This window comes from Vulpes lagopus, chromosome 1 (assembly GCF_018345385.1).
Source record: "Vulpes lagopus strain Blue_001 chromosome 1, ASM1834538v1, whole genome shotgun sequence".
Taxonomy (NCBI): domain Eukaryota; kingdom Metazoa; phylum Chordata; class Mammalia; order Carnivora; family Canidae; genus Vulpes; species Vulpes lagopus.
The window spans coordinates 167519513-167542960 of NC_054824.1; the positions used below are offsets into that span (position 1 = coordinate 167519513).

Sequence of the window (23448 nt, forward strand, 5' to 3'; positions counted from 1 at the left end):
ACGTGAACAGTGCAGCACACTCCTGGAAGAGCAATGAGTCACAGGCAATACCTGCCACATGCATTATCCTCAAGGTAAATGCGTGTCATGAGACAAGGCCACAGAGACCTAAAATAGTCTGAGCCTGTCACTTAGTACCCGAAATAATTACTCAAGAAATAACTCTTTCTAAGAGGACAAATTACCCCATCAGCATAAAATGACACTCTTATGAAATTGTTGGATAATGTCTTTTCAAAAACAAAAAAAATTTCCTGGTGATCACCCTGACGTGAAAATTATCAATTAAAATCACACCAGCAAAAGGAGGTCAAGAATTGTTTTCTAAAATCTCTTCTCAGTTCCAGACTAGACTCAAAGTCACTCCCACAAAAGGACCACAGTAGGAAGTGGCCAAGAGAATCCAAAGGAATCAACTACCAAGTAAACCAAAAAGTAAGTACCTTAGAAAGACCAGAAAGACTGCAGGGTTCCCCAGGGGAAGAAGCCAGGAAAAGAAGTCGCACAGTCCGGGTTCTCAATACACATGCCTGCTGAAGACACATGCCCTTTCACAGAGGACATGGAAGGGATGACTGAACACAAAATTTTAAACATGGTCAAGATTAACTAAAGCCAATTTTTGCCAGGTATATTAGTTTCCTAGAGCTGCCATGACAAATTACCACAAACTGGTTTAAAACAGCAGCAATGTATTATATCACAGTTCTGGAAGCTCTAAGTCTGAAATTAAAACATCAGTAGGGTTGTTTCCTTCTGGAGGTTGAATCTGTTCTATGCTTCTCTTGTAGCTTCCAGAGGTTGCCAGCCGTCCTTGGTGTTCTCCGGATAGGAGATGCATCCTTCCAGTCTCTGCCCCCACTGTCACATGGTGCTCGCTCTCTCTCCCTGTCTGTGTCCAAATTTCCCTCTTCTTATAAGGGTACCAGTCACTGGATTAAATTCCACCTTAATCGAGTATGACCTCATCATAACTTGATTATATCTGAAAAAACACTTTCTAAATAAGATTACATTCACAGACACTGGGGATAAGGACTTGAACATGTTTTATTAAGAGATGCAACTCAAGCCACAACACTAGGTCTTTCAGAGTAGCCTGACCCTCCATTACCAATATGATCTGGGACCATATGGCACAATGTGAGGAATCAGAACGTTAAAAAACTCAGCAACCTTCAAAATCACCAAACTCAACTACCTTATTTTATAGAGGGTTAACAGATCTTTCGAAAGCAGCAATTTACAACCAACTATAATTTTGAGATCCAGAGTACAAACAACTGTGAAGATTGAGACAGTAAACTGTTTTTATTTATTTTTATTTTATTTTATTTTATTTATTATTTATTTATTTTATTTTATTTTATTTTATTTTATTTTATTTTATTTTATTTTATTTTATTTATTTATTTATTTTATTTTATTTATTTAAGTTGGCTCCTGCAGGGCATGGAGCCTAATGCAGGGCTTGAAGTCCCAACCCTGAAATCAAGACCTGAGCTGAAATCAAGAGTCAGACACTTAACTGAATGAGCCAAGCAGAGGCCAGGAGGCTGTAACTGTTATTAATAAAAAGCACTAAGTTGGGGCAGCCCCGGTGGCTTAGCGGTTTAGTGCCACCTTCAGCCCAGGGCTTGATCCTGGAGACTCAAGATCAAGTCCCACATGGGGCTCCCTGCATGGAGCCTGCTTCTCCCTCTGCCAGTGTCTCTGCCTCTCTCTCTCTGTCTCATAAATAAATAAAATCTTTAAAAATAAAAATGAAGTCTATCATTAGATTAGGTTAATTGGTGGGGGAGAGGGAGTAAGAAGCTGAAAAACCATGTGGAGCTTCACAGACATTCAAGACTAAACCATTTTAAAGCAACATTCTTTATTTTCACATTTCATTTTTACCCATCTTAAATACAAGGCTACAGAGCCCTGATCTCAGCTGGAAATCCGGGCTGAGCTTTCAATAGAGCAGGACCGTGATGTTGTATCCTTGTATCTTCTAAACAGCCCAGGTGCATAGTGAGTGCTTGTCCCTTACATGCTACAGAATCCACAGTGTTTTGCCACAGCATTGTCCCCAAAGGAGAGAAGATGGCTTGGAGGATCACTAAAAATTCAATCTGTAATGTATGGACAGCTGTAAATAGAAAAGAAAAACAATCCCATTGTTTTATTTGTCTTAGAGTGGGTCATCTGATTGGAGATGGATAACTTCGTAGATATAGTCCAAGTTTATTGGGTATGATGAAATCTTCCTAAATAAAGCCATTTCTTCTCTTGTAACAGTTGTCATAAATGCCTAATTAGAAAGTAAGAGAAGTCTTTTCAAAGTTGGCTTTCTTTTTTTTTTTTTTCAAAGTTGGCTTTCTTTAAGGGGGTAGCTTATAAAGGATATTCTGAATAAGTACTTCATGTCATAAATCTTAACTGATGATTGATGCTGATAATTTGCTTAATGTTGATTTTCCTAAAAGGCCTAAATTGTGAATCTAATCAACCTAATAATCCCCTGACTCTAGACCCGACTGTAATAAACTCACCCATAAAAGATGACTAGCATTTTCCTAGGTCTATACACCAATAGCATGTTCAGAATTTCTTTGCCTTCTTTATCATGAAGTTATTTCTTACCTAAATTCATTCAAAGTGGCATATCATCCCCTTTGTCTTTTTTTCAGTTCATCTCCACCTCAATGGCCATTTCCATTCTACAGTCATCTATGCATTCATTGTTAATCCTGGATTTCAGACTTCTATTTTAAATTGTCTAGTAGCTTTCTCGACAAGGTAGTCCCATAAGCATCTCATAAGCAGTATAGCTGGGTGATTAGGAGCATATCCCTTAGCGCCAGATCCATCTGGATTTGAGTCTATTGCTTATAATGAGACTTAAGATGCTGATTCGTCTTGAAGCTTCCATTCCCACATCTATAGGATGGGAATAATATGGCATCCACTTCATTAGGTGGTTGTGAGAATTCATTTATAAAATATTCACACAGTACCCAGTTTATGGCAAGTGCTCCATAAATAAACATTATAAAATATAAAACTGAATTCATTACTCCACCTATATGTCTGTGGCTCTCACTCAGTCCCATCCTCTTAAATTCATTTCTTTCCATCTCTATTATATCCTATGGGTCACTTAGTTCCATTCATTTCTGTTCTTTTATCTTCTTTTTCTTTTTAAAAAAGATATATTTATTTGAGAGAGAAAGAAAGAGAGGCAGGTGAGGGGAAGAGGGTGAGAGAGAGGGGAGAGGGAGGGAAGCAGACTCCCTGCTGAGCATGGAGCCCACTGCAGGGCTCAATCCCACAACACTGAGATAAATCAAGAGTCAGATGCTCAACAAACTGAGCCACCTCAGTACCCCTTTTCTTTCTTTTAAAGTCTTTATTTTTCTAGATCAATTTTAGATGTACAACAAAACAAGAGGGAAGTACAGAGATTTCCCATATACTCCGACCCCACACAGGCACAGCCTGCCCCATTATCGACATCCCCCAGAATGGTCCATTTGTTACAACTCGTGAACCTATATTGACATACCATAGTCCTTCGAGTCCATAGTTTATATTAAGATTCACTCTTGTTGCTGTACATTCTATGTGTTTGGACAAATGTATAATGATATGTATCCATCATTACAGTATCATATAGAATATTTTCACGGCCCTAAAAATCCTCTGTGCCTCACCTATTCATCACTTCCCCTAGGAATCACTGATCTTTTTACTGTCTCCATAGTTTTGTCTTTTCCAGAATGTAATCATTTGGACTCATGCAGCATGTGGTCTTTTCAGATTGTCATCTTTCACTTAGTAATATGTATTTAGGTTTCCTCCATATCTTCTCATGGATTGATAGCGCATTTCTTTTTCATGCTGAATAATATTCCATTGTCTGGATGTACCACATTTTATCTATCCATTCACTTACTGAAGGTCATTTTGGTTACTTTCAAGTTTTAGATGCTATGCCATCCATGTGCAGGTTTTGGGTGGACATGTTTTCATCTCGTTTGGGTAAATAGCAAGGGACATGACCAGTGGATCATATGATAAGAGTATGTTTAGATTTGTAAAAAACTGCCAAAGTGTCTTCCACAGTGGTTGTACCATTTTATATTCCTAGCAGCAATGAAGGAGAGTTCCTGTTGCTTCAAGTCCCCCTGAGCTTCAATACCCCCCTGGGTATTGTCAGTGTTTCAGATTTTGGCCATTCTAATAGATGTGTACTGGTACCTCATTGCTGCCTTAACTTGTATTTCCCTGATGACATGTGACACGGACCATCTTTTCATATGCTTATTTGACATCTATAAATCTTCTTTAATGAAGTATCATTTAAAGTCTTTGGCTTAAAAAAAATAAAGTCTTTGGCTTATTTTTTAATGGGTTGTTTGTTTCCTTATTATTCAGTTTTAAGAATAATCTTTGTACATTTTATACAAATTCTTTGTATATTTTAGATAACAGTTCTTTATCAAATGTGTCTTTTGCTAATATTTTCTCCCAGTCTGTGATTTATCTTTTCATTCTCTTGATTTTCTTCTCCCTTTATTTTTTTAAGGTTTTATTTATTTATTTATGAGAGATACACAGAGGTAGAGACACAAGCAGGGGGAGAAGCAGGCTCCTCGCAGGGAGCCCCATTCAGGACTCAAACCCCAGACCCCAGGATCACACCCTGAACTGAAGGCAGACTCTCAATTGCAAAGCCACCTAGGTGTCCCTCTTCTCTCTTTAAAATATAGAAAAATAATTATATGAAATTACAATTTTTTTCTGAGATGAATGTTGCCAATTGAATAGTATAACAGAGAAAGACCAATTTGGCTTTTTGTTGTTGTTGTTGTTAAGATTTTATTTATTTATTTATGTGACAGAGAGAGCACAAGCAAGGAGAGCAGCAGAGGGAGAGAGAGAAGTAGGCTGCTGGCTGAACAGAGACAGCTGTATGGGGCTCCATCCCAGGACCCTGGGATCATGACATGAACCAAAGGCAGATACTTAACCAACTGAGTTGTCCAGGTGCCCCATGGGAAGACTATTTGTAATGAAACTTGAAGTAAAAAACAAGATATACTGTCTAAGGGTTTAGTTGTTGTAATTTGAAGGTTCAAATATAACAAAGTAAAAAAACCTAAATATTTTATTTCATTTTAGGTATAAGAAAAATTATAATTTTTTAAACCTTGAGAAACATTTTCCTAAATGCCCTAGACATGGCCAGTGCCAAATTGTATAACGCATCATATGGCCTTGGAAGGGGTACTTAGGTAAAGTGTTCTGCATAAATAGCAGCATTGGAAAAACAAAACAGAACAAAACCATGGGAAAAAGATAAAGAACAATCTGTATCTTTGCTCTGCCCACCTAAGAAGCTCTGTAGCAAAGTGGCTAAAAGCATCCATTCTGAGGCCTGTCCTGGCTCAGCCTCAAAGTAGAACAAGTTACTTTGTCTCCGTGCCTTGGCTTCCTCATTGATAAAATGAGGACAATAATAGTAATAAGGGTTATTCTAAGGATAAAGTTAATAGGTGGAAAGCACTTAGAAGAAGTTCCTGGCACAAGGTAAACAGTTAATATAAGCAATTATTTTTACAGTGCTGTTTATGAGGATCAAATGAAACATTCATAATCTTTGAAAGCTATACAAATTGATATTTTATGTCAATAATAAAGAAGAAAGATTATTTTCTTTAAATCAGATTATTTGGTACTTGACAAGAATTTGTGGGGCTCTTCTCACATATTTGCTTGCACTTAAACTCAGCTATAAAAATAAACACTGCTTTTTGAAATTCATGTAACTGCATTTTTTAATGTTTTTTATCACTTAACACATTACATTAGTCACGATTTGTGTAGACTCATTATTTTGGAATCTTGCAATCTTTCTAAATGTTCTCTAAATTCACTCTATTTGAGTTAAAAAAACAAATCACGTTAGACTGGTAATAAGAATCCAGGGTTCAAATTCCAGTTGGCTATGAACAAACGGAATGTCTTTAGGCAAATCATTGAGCTTTTCAAAGCCTCAGTCTCCTTACACATAAAATTACCAGGTAGGAGCAGATAATCTCTAAGGTCATATCCAATTATAAAATTCCATGAGTTGTAGGTTAGGATAAACATCACTATCTTTGTTTTCTGTTGGGATAGATTTTAAAGGACTTGCCTTACGTCACACATTTGGAATTTTAAACAAGCAAAAAATACCATTCTCCTGGCTCTCAGACTGAACTTTTAGTGCAGTGAATCTCGGCTTTTCAAATAAAAATGCCATAGAATTCCTCTACTCTGTAAAAATATTGAAAATAAAGACAATTGAAGCAAAACAAACTGTATAATCTCAGACAAAATAATACCTCTACCAGCTTAATGGAAGCAAAAATCAAAAATATTTCCAAAAGTACAGAAGTCAAGTCATCTTTTTTATATAGCCTGAGATCAACAAACTGCTTGTGCTGCTTCCCTGCACTGGTCTCAATACTGCCCAATTTTAAGAAAACTGCAGTGACCAGTGCAGTACCTGACACCACCTGTGCTCCACCAATATACTAACATGCGTGGCAAAGGACAGCAGGAGGGACAAGAGGTTGGCCGATAAAAGAAATAAACATAAAGCATTTTAAAGTCTACTATTTTCTTACTGATTATGTTAATATCAGACAAAATAGACCTCAAGACAAGGAATATTACCAGAGATAAAGAGGGATACTCCATAATACTTTTAAAAAGTCAGTTCATTAAAAACATATGGCAATCTTAAATGCATAAGTAATATATGACAGGGCTTTATAATATGTGATGCAAAAATTGACAGAACTGAAGGGAAAACAGACAAATCTATAGACAGAGATGGAATATACATTTTTTTCTTTCAGTCATTATATTAATGTATCAAATAGAGAAAAATCAATAAGGATAGTGAATTTTTAACCAACACTAACAAGCACTGAGAAGAAGTTCCTGGCACAGGGTAAACAGTTAATATTAGCGATTATTTTTAAGCACATTGATGTCCTTGATGTTTACAAAGCACAACCAACAACTGTATAAAGTTCTTTTTCTCCAAATGCACATGGAACAAATATCTAGAAGGACCATATGAAAGGGCATAAATCAAATCTCAAAATTTTTCAAAGAACTTAATTATACAGTGTACTTCTCTGATTACAACAGATTTAAATTAGAAATCAGTTACCAATAGATATATGGAAAAACCCCAGAATCTGGAAATTAATAAACCTATTTTTAAATAATCCATAAGTCAAAGAAACCATTTAAGTGTAAATTAGAAAATATCTCAAGCAAAATGCTAAAGAAGTCAAATTTGTGTAAGTAGCTAAAATTGTGCTTTGAAGGCAATTTCTAGCTTTATATTGAAGAAAAGGAAGTATTTTAAAATAATGACCTACACTTCTACATAAAGAAGCTAGAAAAAGATCAGTGGTTAAACTCAAAGTAATTAAAAGAAAGAAAACATTTAAAAATGGAAAACAATGATATGATAAAAAGGCAATAGATAAAATTAAAAAACCAAAAGTTAGATCTTTGAAAAGATTTTTCTAGTAATAAACTCTGTCAAGACTGATCAAGGGGGAAAAAAGGAGGGGAAAAAAGAAGAGTCACAAATTCTCAATATCAAAAATGGGATAAAGATATCACTGCAGACCTTATAGACCCTTAAGAGAATAAGGGAGTATCATGAAAAACTTTGTCAATAAATTTTCCAACTTAGGGATCCCTGGGTGGCGCAGCGGTTTGGCGCCTGCCTTTGGCCCAGGGCGCGATCCTGGAGACCCAGGATCGAATCCCACATCAGGCTCCCAGTGCATGGAGCCTGCTTCTCCCTCTGCCTGTGTCTCTGCCTCTCTCTCTCTCTCTGTGACTATCATAAATAAATAAAAATTAAAAAAAAAAAAAAAAACTATGTTACAAACATTACGACAGAGATTTACACAGGGTACTCACGACAAAGATTTATAGCTGTTCACCAAAATCGATTTCACTCTTCTTCCATATTAATAGAGTTTTAAAAAAAAATAAAATAAAAAAAAATAAATTTTCCAACTTAGATGAAATGGGAGTCGATTAAAAACAAAAATCATGAAAACTGGCACAAAAAGTAATAAAAAAAATCTGGACATTGCTATAACTGTTAAAGATATTTAACTCTATGGGAACATTTAAACTTTCCCACAAAGATACCTCAAGGCTTAGGTAGTTTCATTAGTGATTTCTTTCAAACATTTAAGGAAGATCTAATATAAATTCTATGCAAACTCAGAAAATAAAGGAGGAAACTTCCCAATATGTTTTATGAAGCTAGGATAAACCCAATAGTAAAACCTGACAAGAACATTTCAAAAGTACATACCAATAACACTATTGAATATAAATGCAAAAATTATTGACAAAACATTACTAAGTCAAATCTAGTAATATAGAAAGAGTATAATAATGCATCATGACTAATAGGCTCTTTCTTATGAATACAGGATTAGTCATTCAGTGTAATTTATTATAACAGTATCTCATTAAAAACATAAACTATAAAAAAACATAAAATATGACAAAAACCAAATCTATAAATTTGGAAATCTAGGAATAGAAAGGGAACATCTTAAATCTGATTTTAAAAAATCCTAGGGGACACCTGGGTGGCTCAGCGGTTTAATGCCTGCCTTCGGCCCAGGGCGTGATCCTGGAGTCTCAGGACTGAGTCCCACATCGGGCTCCCTGCATGGAGCCTGCTTCTCCCTCTGCCTGTCTCTGCCTCTCTCTCTCATGAATGAATAAATAAATAAAATATTTTTAAAAAAATCCTAAAAAGAAACCATGGTTTTCTTTCCTCTGCTCTCACCAACACTTCTGACACTAAATGTATAGGGTTTTCCCCCATGCCAATGCATCTGATACCAGCTAAGTGTCCTACAGTTCATTCTGATACTATCTACCTGGAGTTAGTGTTAAATCTCACAAGTTAACGGCTCAGACCCATAGACTTTAACCACTTCAGATGCGAGACACCACTCTGCACCTCCTGTACTCATAACTGAGCAGCTATAAGTTAGTTTCCCACAACCAATAATTTTCTGGAATGGCTCACAGAACCCAGGGAAACACTTATATCTGCCAGTTCATATAATAGGATATAATAAAAGATACAGACAAACAGCCAGATGAAGAGGCACATAGGGTGAGGTCTAGAAGTGTCCTCAGTTTAAGAAGCTTCTGTCCCTGTGGAATTAAGATGTGCCACCCTCTTAGCACATGGATGTGCTCACCAACCCAGAAATTCTCTAAGCACTGTACCTTAGAGATTTTTGTGGAGGCTTCATCATGTAGGCATACTGCATTATTAATTAAATCTCTAACTCCTATAGGAGGATAGGAAAAGCTTAAAAGCTCCAAGCTACTAATCGTGGCTTAGTCTTTCTGGTAACCAGTCCTCATCCTAAAGTTATCTGGATAATATTTGGCCTTTCCTATCACTCCTATAATTCCAAGGGAATTAGGAACTCAGTATCAGGAACTGGGGTCAAAGACCAAATATTAGAACATGAGATTGTCTTAGCATCCCTATCACTCAGGAGATTACAAGCTTTCTAAAAGCTCTGTAAGAGGATTTGGTGGCAGATTATATAATAATATACATCTTATTACTTACCAGGACATCTATAAAAAACACAGCTAACATTATACTTAGCAGTGAAAGACTAACATATTTCTCTTAAGATTAGAAACAATTTCTCCTAAGAATGGCTCTTCTATTTAAATTTGAACTAGAAATCTTAGCCAGTGAATGAGGCAAAAAAATAAGAAACATAAATATTAGAAAAGAAAATTTTAATTGTTTTTATTTGTTGATGATGATTTTTGTACATAGAAAATTCTAAGAAACAAATGTAATAGATGATCTTTCAGGGTTTCAGGTTATAAAGTCCATATAACAAAATTAAAGTATTTATACTACTTGATTTCAAGGTTTACTATAAGCCACAGTAACTAAAATGGTTTAATATTAGTGTACAGATATCCACTACGTTGGTGGAATAAAATAGATTCTAAAAATAGATCCATGATAGGTGGAAAACTGTTGACAAAGGTATTAATGCAATTGAGTAGGAAAAAAATGTCTTTAAACATATGGTGCTGAAAAAAATGTACATCCACATGGAAAAGAACAGTCTGAACTTCTGTCTTACACCATACAAAAAAATTAGAGATTGAGCATAAGACCTAAAAGTGCAAAACTTCTATAAGAAAACTTCAGAGACTATCTTACAACCTTGAGATAGGCAAAGATTTTGTAGACAAGACAAAAAATTGCTAATCATAAATGAAGAATAATCAAGTGGATTTCAACAAAATTTAAAACTGCTCATCAGCAACACATTAAGAAAATGAATAAACAATCTAGAAACTTAGAAATATTTTTTACACATCTCTGATAAAGGACTGGTACCCAGAGTATATAAACTACTACTGTAAATCAATAATAGAGACAATCTAATTTTTTAAATAGCCAAAAATTTGAACATATACTTAAAAAAAGAAACACAAGGCATGTAAATGACCAAGTAGCACATGAAAAGTGCTCAACAGCATTAGTCATCAGGGAAATTCAAATTAGAACACAAGATGCTACTACTATATACCACTCAAATAGCTAAAGTTTAAAAACTTACATTATAAATATTGGCATAGATACGAAACAATTGGAACTCCCATATTACTGGTAGGAGAGAAAAATGCAGCAACCACTTCAGAAATTTTGGTTCTTTATATTATAAGTGATACATATTCCTATTCTCTGACCCAAGAATTCTACCCTTAGGCATTTACCCAGGAAAAATAAAAACGTGTCTACACAAAGACTTTTTTTTTTATAAGAACATTCATAGCAACTTTATTTGTAGTAGCCCAAAACTAGAAAATAAAATGTCCATAAATAAAAGATTGGTCAAATCATGATATGATATCATCACAAAATGGAAAGCAGTACCTGGGTGGCTCAGTGGTTGAGCATCTGCCTTTGGCTCAGGTCATGATCCTGGACTCTTGAGATTGAGTCCCGCATCAGGTTCCCTGTGGGGAGCCTGTTTCTCCCTCTGCCTATGTCTCTGTCTCTCTCTTTGTGTCTCCTGTGAATAAATAAATAAAAATCTTTTTAAAAAAATAAAAAATAAAATAAAATGGAAAGCTGCAAAGCAATAAAAAAGAATGAACTGATACCCAGAATCTCAAATATCAAAAACATTTTGTTGAGCAAAAGAATCTAGATGCAAGAGGGTATTTTATTTATAGAAGTTTCAGGAACAGACTAAAGTGTGATAATAGATATCAGAACAATTGTGTGTGGGGGGGTGATGAGAAGGAGGGGACTGATTGCAAAGGCACATAAGGCAATTCTACACCTTCACTGGCATGTTGGTCACATAGGTACATACATTTGTCAAAACTACCAAGATATACAGTTAAGACCTGTGCATTTTATATTTCAACAAATAAAAATCTAGCATTTTCAAATACTTAATCTATGTTAAATATAAGGCATGTCTGACCTGTTTTTAAGAAAAAAATTATAAAATAGCTAACTTATATTATGATTAGTCAGAGTGCAAGATGATCTTTGCTCTGGATACTTGTGTGGGAATTCCTCTAATAATAAGGTCCTATACTACACTAGAAATGACGGGATTTACAAAAATATAGTTTAAAATAGCTTTTTAAGAACATATATGCTGATTTAGGACCCTGAATGTATCCTGCCAGCCCCTTCTGGCCTGCTAGGTCTCTGTGGAGAGGTCTGCTATTAATCTGATATCCTCCCCATATAAGTTAGGGATTTCTTGTCTCTTGTTGCTTTAAGGATCTTCTCTTTATCTTTGGAACTTGCAAGCTTCACTATTAAGTGTCAAGGTGTTGAACGGTTTTTATTAATTTAAGGGGGGGGGCTGTCTCTCTATTTCCTGGATCTGGACCCTTCCCAGATTAGGAAAGTTTTCAGCTAGGATTTGTTCAAATACATATTCTGGCCCTCTGTCCCTTTCGACACCCTCGGGAACCCCAATTAAACATAGATTTTTCTTCCTCAGGCTGTCATTTATTTCCCTTAATCTATCCTCATGATCTTTTAATTGTTTGCCTCTTTTTTCCTCAGCTTCCCTCTTTGCCATCAACTTGTCTTCTATGTCACTCACTAGTTCTTCCATCTCGTTAACCCTTGTCATTAGGACCTCTAGTTTAGATTGCATCTCATTCAATTGATTCATAGAATCAACTCAAAAATTAGAAAATATCTCAGTCATCTTGGTTCCAAAGAATCTCTCAGGCATTTGACTCAACTGTCGCAGAAGTATGGGTAACTTGAGTTCATTTTCCAAAGAAATAGTCCTCATAGTAGGCATGTCGCAACTGGTGAGCTACCCATGTAAGGGTTCTTAAGCACACAGGGAAAGCACATGTTTCAGAGGATTAAAAAAGCTGTAATAAGTCAATCTAGCTTACATATGACATTTTCCTGCATGGGCAAGTATCTTCAGTTTTATCTTGACATATCTACTGCTATCTTTCTAAAAAGCTGCTTTTGCACATGAAAAATTGCCATTTCACATATAGCAAAACACTTAAAGTCTCCCTCACACATACAACAAAAAGTCATATGGTCTCTGGAAAATTGGTTATATTTTTATCATTACTGAGAACTGGTTAAAATTAAGTTATATAAGTTTATATGAGCCTAACATACTGTCTTATTAACTAGCTATTGGTAATATGATCTACACATGATCTATAGTATAACCAAGATGTTTCCAATACTTGCTTCCTCAATGACCTGACTATGCAAAGTCTAATCATATCATAATTTACATAAAAATAGAGAACAGGGAGTCAAAAAGATGTAGTCAGGACTGAGCTACTTGGAATAATGCCTTTCTGTCCTCAGGAACAGACAGACACCAATCCAATCCTACCAATGACTTCCCCTTCCACAAATGTGAGGTAAGCGGCTCTTTTTGGATTCAGTACAACTTACCACTGCCATGGCCAATGTCAGAGTTTGTGGTCAGGGTTGGGCAAAAAGTGAAAAGAAACCAACAGATCCATGAATGTACCGGTCATGCTGTACTGGGTTTGGTCAAGCAGAAAGCTTTGCAGTGCCACTCCCAGCAACACCTTGATCATTCACTCCATACTCAGCTAATACTGAGTGGGTAACAGAGGAAAAGTGACTTAGCCTCTTTGGACAGAGACACTACATTGAAATATTACTATTTGTTAATGGGTAGATTTGGGGTATACCTAAACCATTTGGGGCCGTATCCAACTTAGTTACTAAAAAACCTGGTGGTGCTTTGTAGAAAATTTCACTATTAAAAGCAAATATCCCCTATTTTGACTAAACTCTGAAAAAGAAGTTATGGAACACTTAGCCCTAGTATATAGTAGGCTATTAATGTGTATTTGTTGAATGAATGAATGGATGGATGAATGAATGCTATAGGGCTCTAGTACACTACTGAGCAGCTCCAATATTTATGCACAAAGTTAACATTACTTATTGGTTTCATCTGAATATGTATATTTGCTAAAATAATAAGAATAGCTTGTTACCAAGTATTGACTGCAGAGCTAGTGGAGCAGGGATACTATTTTGAAAATATTATACCCGTATGCTCCTCTGGGGGTTCCCCTCCCAGTAAAATCAAGAACCTTTAACACCTTTTTAGAGGAGTGAAAAAGAACAAAGAAGTTATTGTTAAGCTTTAACTTGCAAATTTTGTCAGTTCCATTTTAGTTTTGTTTTTTTTTTTTAAAGAAAGCTTTTTTTTTTTTTTTAATTTTTATTTATTTTTGATAGTCACAGAGAGAGAGAGAGGCAGAGACATAGGCAGAGGGAGAAGCAGGCTCCATGCACCGGGAGCCCGACGTGGGATTCGATCCCAGGTCTCCAGGATCGCGCCCTGGGCCAAAGGCAGGCGCTAAACCACTGCGCCACCCAGGGATCCCTCCATTTTAGTTTTGATCCCCAGTTTTTGTTAAGAAGGAATGGAAATTTGTTGGGTGCCTGGGTGGCTCAGTGGTTGAGTGTCTGCCTTCGGCTCAGGTCATGATCTCGGGGTCCTGGGATGGAGTCCCACATCAGGCTCCCCACAGGGAGTCTGCTTCTCCCTCTGCCTATGTCCTTGCCTCTCTCTCTCTCTTTCTCTCTCTCTCTCTCTCTCTCTCTCGGTGTCTCTCATGAATAAATAAAAAAATCTTTAAAAAAAAGAAGGAATGGAAATTTGCAAACTCCAAAGGCTTTCCTTAAAATATGAAGAATTGGAGCCTGAAAGACAATGCAGGGAAATGAAGCCAGAAAGAACTCAGAATACAATAGAACTCTCAAATGAAAGGAAGGAGGGAAAAAAAAAAAAAAAACCTTTTGGTCTCGGAGAGAGGTGGGGATATGGGGATAAGAAGAGATAGTGAGAGAAAAAATGAAGGAGTTCAGACTCGGACATCCTGGCTGTCCTCTAAGAGTCAAACCCCTGGGTGAGGATACAAGTGGGAATAGAAACCCCCAAATAGGACTAGAGGAATTCAAGTACAGAGCGACTCATTCCTCAATTCTCAAAAGAATAAGTTTTTAAAAATGCAAACTCCTTAAAGACGACTAACATTTTACATGCCATTTCAACATGATGCCAGGCTAACAGTGTGGGAATGGTGAAGGGTGGTATTTCATACCACCAGTACATAGAGAGCAGAAAGATGGAAATCCTGGGTATTCCAGGAAAATTGAAGCCAAACAGCTTGGAGGGTAGGATGAAGGGCCACAGTGAGCAAGGACTTCATATCTAGAGGCTGTGGCAGGACTCACATTCTTTAGGGGAAGATAAAAGTTTGATGTCCCAAACCAGGCAGGACTAGCCATACTTCAGCGACCACCAACTCAAGACACCTGGGCACAAGATATGACCAGCCATACCCATGAGCTTCAGAGAAGACACAGGAGATGGCACAAGTGCCATCCTGCCACCATGATAATCGACACTTTGTCCCTGCATCCAGTCATACTGGGGAAGGAAAGAGGAGGGAGGTGAGTGAGACAGCTTCATAAGGAGTTTCAATTTTAAACCGATGGCATTTACATCTAAAAGTCACTACTTAAGTCACCTCTTACTAGCAATTTTTAGTTCCCCTCCCACAACCCACCCCCCTTCCACCATTAACAGAAAGAAGAATTTGAAAGCTAGATTAGATTAGTTATATAAAAATAATTTTAAGTTCCTTTCTTGGGGCACCTGGGTGGCTCAGTGGTTGAGCATCTGCCTTTGGCTCAGGTCATGATTCCCAGGTCCTGGGATGGAGTCCCACATGAGGCTCTCCACAGGGAGCCTGCTTCTCCCTCTGCCTATGTCTCTGCCTCTCTGTGTGTCTCTTGTGAATAAATAGACAAAACCTTAAAAAAAAAAAAAGTTCCTCTCTTTGTGTGCCTGAGTTATATTAAAATACCAATAATTAGTGATAGCAATTATTATGTACCAGACACTATTCTAAGCTCACCACAGTTGTTAACTGATGTGTTAATGACAACTACTCTATGAAGTAGGTACTATTCTTTCTTTTTTAAAAAAATGATTTTATTTATTTATTCATGAGAGACACAGAGAGAGAGAGGCAGAGACACAGGCAGAGGGAGAAGCAGGCTCCATGCAGGGAGCCTGATGCGGGACTTGATCCTGAGACTCCAGGATCATGCCCTGGGCTGAAAGCAGGCACTAAACTACTGAGCCACCCAGGGATCCCCTCTTTCATTTTTTTAAATTAAATTAAATTAAATTAAGTTTAATTTAATTTAAAAAAAATTTTAGTAGGTACTATTCTTATACTCATTTACAAAGGAGAAAATTGAAACAACAAAATCACACAGCTATTAAGTGACAGGACCTGGACTCATACCAGACAACCTGGCACTAGAATCAGGACTCATAACCCCCCTGGTAAACTGCAGGTAGGTGTGAGTAAATCCGACTTTGCAGAGGAGCAAGCAGTACAGCTGGGATTCAACTCAGATGGCCTAGCTATAATCAGAAGTGCTTTTTGCCCTGCTATTGCTTTTTTCCCCTTTTCCTCTTCTTCTGATAGGGGAACCGCTTTTCCTTTTTTTTTTTTTTTTTTTTTTTTTTTTTTTTATGATAGAGAGAGAGAGAGGCAGAGACACAGGCAGAGGGAGAAGCAGGCTCCATGCACCGGGAGCCTGACGTGGGATTCGATCCCGGGTCTCCAGGATCGCGCCCTGGGCCAAAGGTAGGCGCCAAACCGCTGCGCCACCCAGGGATCCCCGGGAACCGCTTTTCCTTTGGGTACCTGCACCTTTCCACAAGAGCCTGTCAGCCAAGGATCCCCAACAAAACCAGCTGATTGGTGAACCTCTACTCACCTTAAAGAATAAGGCCAATCAAAATCCTTCTCAGAGATTTAAACAGACCCTGGGAGACAGAGACAATCTCTCCTCTTCTGGGATTGTAGGTGCTAGGGTAGATGGTACTCATTCATTTTAGTAACCGGCATATGAATCACCTTCTTATGTGAGGAATCCACCACCTTGGCAGCAGATCAGAGAAGCCAGATATACCAGATATTCACTTTTTCAACCTCCCTTGTAGCTATGGTGTCAGCATAACAGCCAAGCCAGAGTAATGAGATGTACAGACTCCAGGTTTTGATTAGAAGTTAACGACCTAAAGAAGTGGAGACTGCACAAAATCTATTTCTAGAGAGGACAATACACGGCAGCATCTACATCCCATTTCTAGAGAGGCTGCAGTTCTAGCAAGGGTGTTGGAGGCCCAGGGTCCAGCATCTATACATTGCCCCCAAGGGGGCTACATCAGGTCACTGAGGCGTGTCTGCAGGAAGACTGTGTTAAGGCTTCTGAAAGGGAGCCCCTGGGGCTTGCCTTCCAGCCCTCCTGGAGGTTCTGTGAGCTACTTGATAAATCTCTTTTAATAAGTCTCTACTAAAAATAACCATTTAGTTTCTTGTGCTTAAAACGAAGGAATCCGCTTTAGTTTTCTATTGCTGCTGTAGTAAGTTACACAAACTTTGTGGCTCAAGACAACACAAAATTCTGGGGCACCTGGGTGGCTCAATAGTTTAAGCAGCTGACTCTTGATTTCAGCTCTGGTCATGATCTCAGGTCCTGGGATAGCCAGTGTTGGGCTCCCTGCTTGGTGAGGAGTCTGCTTGAGGATTCTTTTTCTCCCTCTGTGCCCCACCCCCCACCCCATACCCTCACCCCCTGCCACTCTGCCCCCACCCCCACACTCTCTCTCTAAGATAATAAATAAAATAAACCTTTAAAAACAAAAAGACAATGCAAAATTCTGTTATACTTCCAGAAATCAAAAGCCCTAAAATCAGGGCATCAGCAGGGTTGCATTCCCTTCTGGAGGCTCTAGAGAAAAATCCATTTCCTTGCCTTTCCCAGCTTTAAGAGGCTTCTTTCTTCCATCTTTAAAGCCAGGAACATTGCAGTTCTCTGATTATTCTTCCTTATTGCATCTTCCTCAGATACTCCCTCCCTTCTTCTGCCTCCCTCTCCCACTACCTAGAACCTCTGTGATTATACTGGGTCCACCTGGAGAATTCAGGCTCTCCCTATTTTAAGGTCAGCTGATTAGCAACATTAATTCCATCTGCATTAATTTTTCTCTACCATGTAACTCAACACATTCACAAGTTCTAGGGATTAAAATGTGGACATCTTCGGAGGCATTGTTCTGCCTATCACAGAACGTCAATGACACAGATACCTCTATCAGGTATGCTTACAAGCAACAAATGGTTAAGGAAACGGGAAATCTGGAAACTACCATCTGACCTGACTGTGGCTGAATATGATAAAAATCTTCTTGGTATTAATGGTGTGGCAAACAAAAGGCTGATTTGAGCCACCATAATAGGAAGCCACTCTCCTCATCCAATTCTCTGATCATTCCGTAGACCTGGAAGGAAAAGAAAGGCACCTTTGAGGAAAAAAAAACTTGCCACCACAGAAAAGCAAGTATTGTCCACCCTCTTCCTAGCTTTTCCTATAGAAAATATGGGAAGTACACAATGACAAGATAACTACATACTGGGAAAAGGGAAACATTCAGTACTTTGAATCTTTATTGACATTGGCTCTAAAATGTGCTAATTACTAGAGACCCATCCTGTGATACACCACTCACAGTTAAGGATTATAATATCAGAGAAGCCCACTACTCAAAAGCCCAGTATAAACCATAAAGCCATCATGTGATTATACTCCAAGTTGAGTGTATAATTGAAATAGGTAGACTCAGAAGTGAGCAGAACCTGCACATGAGTTCCCTGAACTGTGGAGAGATTGAAATGGACGATTAAAAACTCTTTGAACTCCCAACAACTAATACAAAAACTAGTTACACCACCAAAGATGAAAGATGCATGGGTCATGATTCTTATCACATTTCCATTTACCTTACCTTTTGATCATTGTAGCAGCAAGTTGGGTCTTACAGAATAATAGTGGATTATTATAAACTTAATCAAGAAGCATCTCTAATTGTACCTACTCTTCTAGAGGTAGTCATTTTGCTTAAGCAAATCAACATGATCCTCAGAATCTGATAGTTATTAGTCAAGAAAATACTTTTTTTTTCTTTTCTTCAGTATGCAGACTCAAAATCCCTATCTGCATGTTCCCTCAGTTGTCAATTTCCTAGATCTATGCTAAAATCTCATCAATGGATCCCTTAATAACACCATCTCATAACTCATTGATCCTCCATATGACAAAAAGAAGTATGTTACACTAGATACCTGAGTAAGACAATGTATATAAAAAAGAATGAAGAAAATCTAAGATGGTATCAGGAACTGCAACTTCAATAAAGTTTCTGGGAGTCCACTGATCTGGGACAAGTTGAGATACCACCCCCAAAGTGCAGGTAAAGTTACTAATCTTATACCACTTCTCACAGGAATAAAAAATGCAAAAGATTTCTTGGCCCTCTTCTGGAATTGGCAGGCAACATTCCCATAAATGTATTTCTCTGACACATTGACTGGACCTAAAAGCTACACACTTTGGGTGGGGCACAAATCAGTAGAGAGCTCTCTAGCTGGTATGTAAATATCTGAATGGATTCAGATTGTGAGAATATCCATGGACTGCATGAATGCTCCCAAGAGACCTCACCAAGGAACTGAACAAGATGACAGGCCACATCCTCCCACTGTGTCCTCAGTGTTTGCTGATTAAGCTCCTGAGCAACATGGTGATGTTGGCAGAAATAAAAACTATACATGGACTCAATGACATGAATTTAACACTTGTAAAGACTACCTGGCAACTAAAGAATGAAGTCATCAAAAACAAAAACAAAAAAACTAGAGCTGAAAGCTGTGGAAATAGAAGAAAAGTTTTGTTGCTTAGAACTCTAGATCCAGCTATACCTGAAGTCCAGATTTTTCACTTATAGGGGCCAATAAATTCTCTTTTCAGATTTCACTAGTTGAATTGGTTTTCCAACACATATTACCAAAAAGTACTCTTCTCTACATGCCATGATGTAGAATTACCACACTCAGCTAATTTGGGGAACAGAGGTACTACAAAGATGCTGGTGTTTGAGAGCATAAGCAGGGGAAGGGGCAGAGGGAGAGAGAGAGAGAAGCAGGCTCCCTGCTGAGAAGGGAGCCCAAAATGGGGCTCAATCCCAGGACCCTGGGATCATGACCTGAGCGGAAGGCAGACACTTAACTGACTGAGCTACCCAGGTACCATACTCTTATGGAAGTAAATTTGCAGTAAAATTTACCAGTTTTAAATATAGGTTAATGAGCTTTGATATATGAAAAAAGTTGTATAACCACCACCTCAGTCATGATACAGAATCTACCCATTGTTGAAAAAATTACCTTCTCCTTTTCAATCAACTTCTGAACTTTTGTCCATTTCCAAAAAAAATTATTTTTTGCTCTTTCTTCTTACCTTTTTCCAGGATTGCATATTTCTAGTAACACATGTATTAGACTGCCTTCTTTTGGCTTACATATCACTGATGCTTTTTTCCTTTATAACCTTTTCTCATCTTTGCTTCATTTTGGATAGTTTGTGTTGCTGTATCTTCAACTCGATCTCTTTTTCTAGAGTGTCTAATCTGCTATCAGTCTGATCCAACATATTTGTCATTTTTATTCTTTTATTTCCCATCTCTAAAAGTCTGTCTTATATCTTCAGTTCCTCTATCATCATGTTTTCCCTTACTTGTTTGAACATATCAAATATATTTATAACAGCTGTTTTTATGTCCTCTTTTTGCTGGCTCCTGCATCTTTGTCATTTCTGAATCTCTTTCTATTGGCTGAGTTTTCTCCTGGCTGTGGATTATATATTCCTACTCCTTTGCATGACCAATAATTTTTTATTGATTGCCAAAAAGAGTGAGCTTTACATCATGTGTTGTTGAATTTTATTCTGATGTACAGTTATTTGCAATCAGCTACAACCTTTTGAGTCTTGCTTTTAAGCTTTGTTAGAGCGGGTCCAGAGTAGCCTTGAGTCAAGTCCAATTTATCTCATTATTCAAATGGTAACTTGCAGAAACGTGAATATTTGCCAACCCTGTGTGCTCCAAATATTATTATACCCATCCTCCTAGCAGTTACTTCCCTGGCCTCAGTTTCCTCTCACATGTGCAAGATCACTACTCAGTCATAGCCTCAAGGGGATCCCTCTAGAGATCTCTGGAGTTCCGTGTTTAGGCAGTCCTTTCTCCTCAGTACTCCACTCTAAAAATTCTGGCAGCCTTGACCTCCCCAAATTCTGACCTCCACCTCTTCAATTCAGCAGGACTAGCAGAGACATCCCCTCCCACCCCACCCCCTAATCTCATTTCCTCTAGATAGTAACTTGGTATAATCTTCGTACTCATCTTGTTTATTTCCTTTCTGTCAGTCCTACACTGAAAACCATTATTTTTTTGTAATTTCTCTGGTACTTTTCAGTTAACATAGTATGGTAAATCCAAACCCTGTAACTCTATCCAGGCTGAAGCAGAAGTCCACAGTATCATTCTTAATGAGTGCCTAGAATTCCACTGAATGGATATATCATCTGGGATACAAGTATTTGATAGGAAAAACCATACCTTGTTCATCATTGTACCCAATGATTCTGAGGAATGATGGAAATTGACATATATCAGGACTCAATAAATATGTAAATACTGAATAAATTATTACTGAGACTATTTCTCTTTACTTCTTAGTATAAAACTGCCAAGTAAACATTTTTGTTGCTAACTTCTACCAGAATCCTACAGTAATAACTATTTATTTAGGATATATTTCTCTAAATATAAATTCTGGCTCAAAGAAAAGACAGATTTCAAGGTATTAATGTTTATTTCCAAGTTGACCAAATGGAATCAGTTTAATGTTCACTGACCAATACGTTTTTAATAAATACTTATTTTTCTATATCTTTGACAAAACAGATATTTCATTTTTAAGTATCTTTGTTAATTTCATAGGTTTGAGGCTATCTAATTTTAGTAGTTATTTATATTTATTTGATTACTATTTAGGTGGGTCATTTCTTTGTTTTTGTTTTCACTTCTAATCCTGAGTGGTTATCTATTACACAAAAGTTTTGTGATTTTTTTTTATTAACAAAATAGACTGGGAATTCTTAATCCCTATAATATTCATCCTATATTTAGTGCAATGTCCATAGTTTAGAGGGATATTTGTTTTTAATCATTGTTTTCCTATCATCATGTTTAAGTCAGTTCAAAACCAAAGAGCTCATTTTCTACTCCAGACAATGAACAATATGTTCAAAGGATTGAGCAGTCTAGTAGAATCAAACAGCAAAAAGTCAAAGAAAAAGACTATAATTAAAAGCACTTTTCACAGGTCAAAAGTATAAGCTCATTAATGTTTTACCATGCAGATTGCATTAATAAGTAACCAAAGATGAATGTTCATTATTATTGTCCCCACTATTATTCCTTTGATATAAATGGCTCAGTAGATGTGAGGCACTTACCCAGATGATGAGATTCAATAGTTAACACAGTACCTAGACTCTCTCCCTACAAAAACACTCAGCCGGGGATCCCTGGGTGGCGCAGCGGTTTGGCGCCTGCCTTTGGCCCAGGGCGCGATCCTGGAGACTCAGGATCGAATCCCACGTCAGGCTCCGGGTGCATGGAGCCTGCTTCTCCCTCTGCCTGTGTCTCTGCCTCTCTCTCTCTCTCACTGTGTGCCTATCATAAATAAATAAAATTTAAAAAAAAAAAAAAATTAAAAAAAAAAAATTTAAAAAAAAAAAAAACACTCAGCGGGGTCAGTAAAAAAAGATACATATTATTCAAGAGAGAAAGAAATATCCTCACCTTATAAATTTTCTTTTTTTTTCTTAATTTTATTTACTTATGATAGTCATACAGAGAGAGAGAGAGGCAGAGACATAGGCAGAGGGAGAAGCAGGCTCCATGCACCAGGAGCCCGACGTGGGATTTAATCCTGGGTCTTGAGGATCGCGCGCTGGGCCAAAGGCAGGCGCCAAACCACTGCGCCACCCAGGGATCCCTATCCTCACCTTATAAAAGAGATAATTTACCCCAACATTATTTATACTTGCAATAACATTGGAAATTTTCAATAATAGTAGTAGAGTAGTAGGGGGACCCTGGACTTGCCTCATCCCTCATCCTTTAAACACAGCTAGCTTCTAGTAAATGGTTAACTAAATTATGAGACCATGTCTAACTAAAGAAATATGCTGTCATTAAAAATAAGATGTTCCTTTAAAAATTGTTAGAAACATGGGAAAATGTCTATAATATAATGTTAATTTTTTAAAAGATAGGCAACTGTACCTGCACTAAAATTACAATTATGTAAAATGTTTATTATAAATATGTACATAAAGGACTAGTAGGAGATATAATAAAATATCTATCTCCATGTAGTGAGATAACAAATGGTTGATTTTTCTTCTCTTTCCTTTTATAGTGACAACATAATACTTTGTTAAGATAAAAACAACACCAGAGGCCACTTCTAAAAGGGACATGATGCATTCCAAGCTGATAATAGTAGTCACCTCTAGGAAGAGCAATGAAACTGAGGTAAGTACTATCTCTGTGTGTGTCTCTCTCTGTCTCTCTCTCTCTCTTTCCTCAACAGATGAAGAAACTGAAATTTAGAGAAATAACCTGACTTTGGGAAATTTACATAGAAGTGAAATAAAATCCCAGACATTCAATATCTTACATACTGGAAGCACCAAACTTACACTAATATATTAGATGTAGTAGGACTATGACTTCTCTTCACATTAACCCCCACCTACCTACAACATCTGCTCTTATTATTATAGAAGAACTGCCTGAGTTATAAGCA

General features: G+C 37.4%; 1 long non-coding RNA gene across 2 annotated transcripts in view; it reads right to left on the reverse strand.

The window, feature by feature from the left end:
• Positions 1–11107: 11107 nt before the first annotated feature.
• The window catches only part of LOC121500705, a 47835-nt gene continuing 35494 nt past the window's right edge, over positions 11108–23448 (reverse strand). The window contains exons 4-5 of one of the 2 annotated variants that reach the window (XR_005990442.1): positions 17888–18011; positions 11108–11159 (exon numbers count right to left, since the gene is read on the reverse strand). This is a non-coding gene — a long non-coding RNA (uncharacterized LOC121500705). Of the gene's footprint in view, positions 11160–17669; positions 18012–23448 lie in introns of those variants that run through there. The other variant, XR_005990443.1, reaches the window with a different exon arrangement.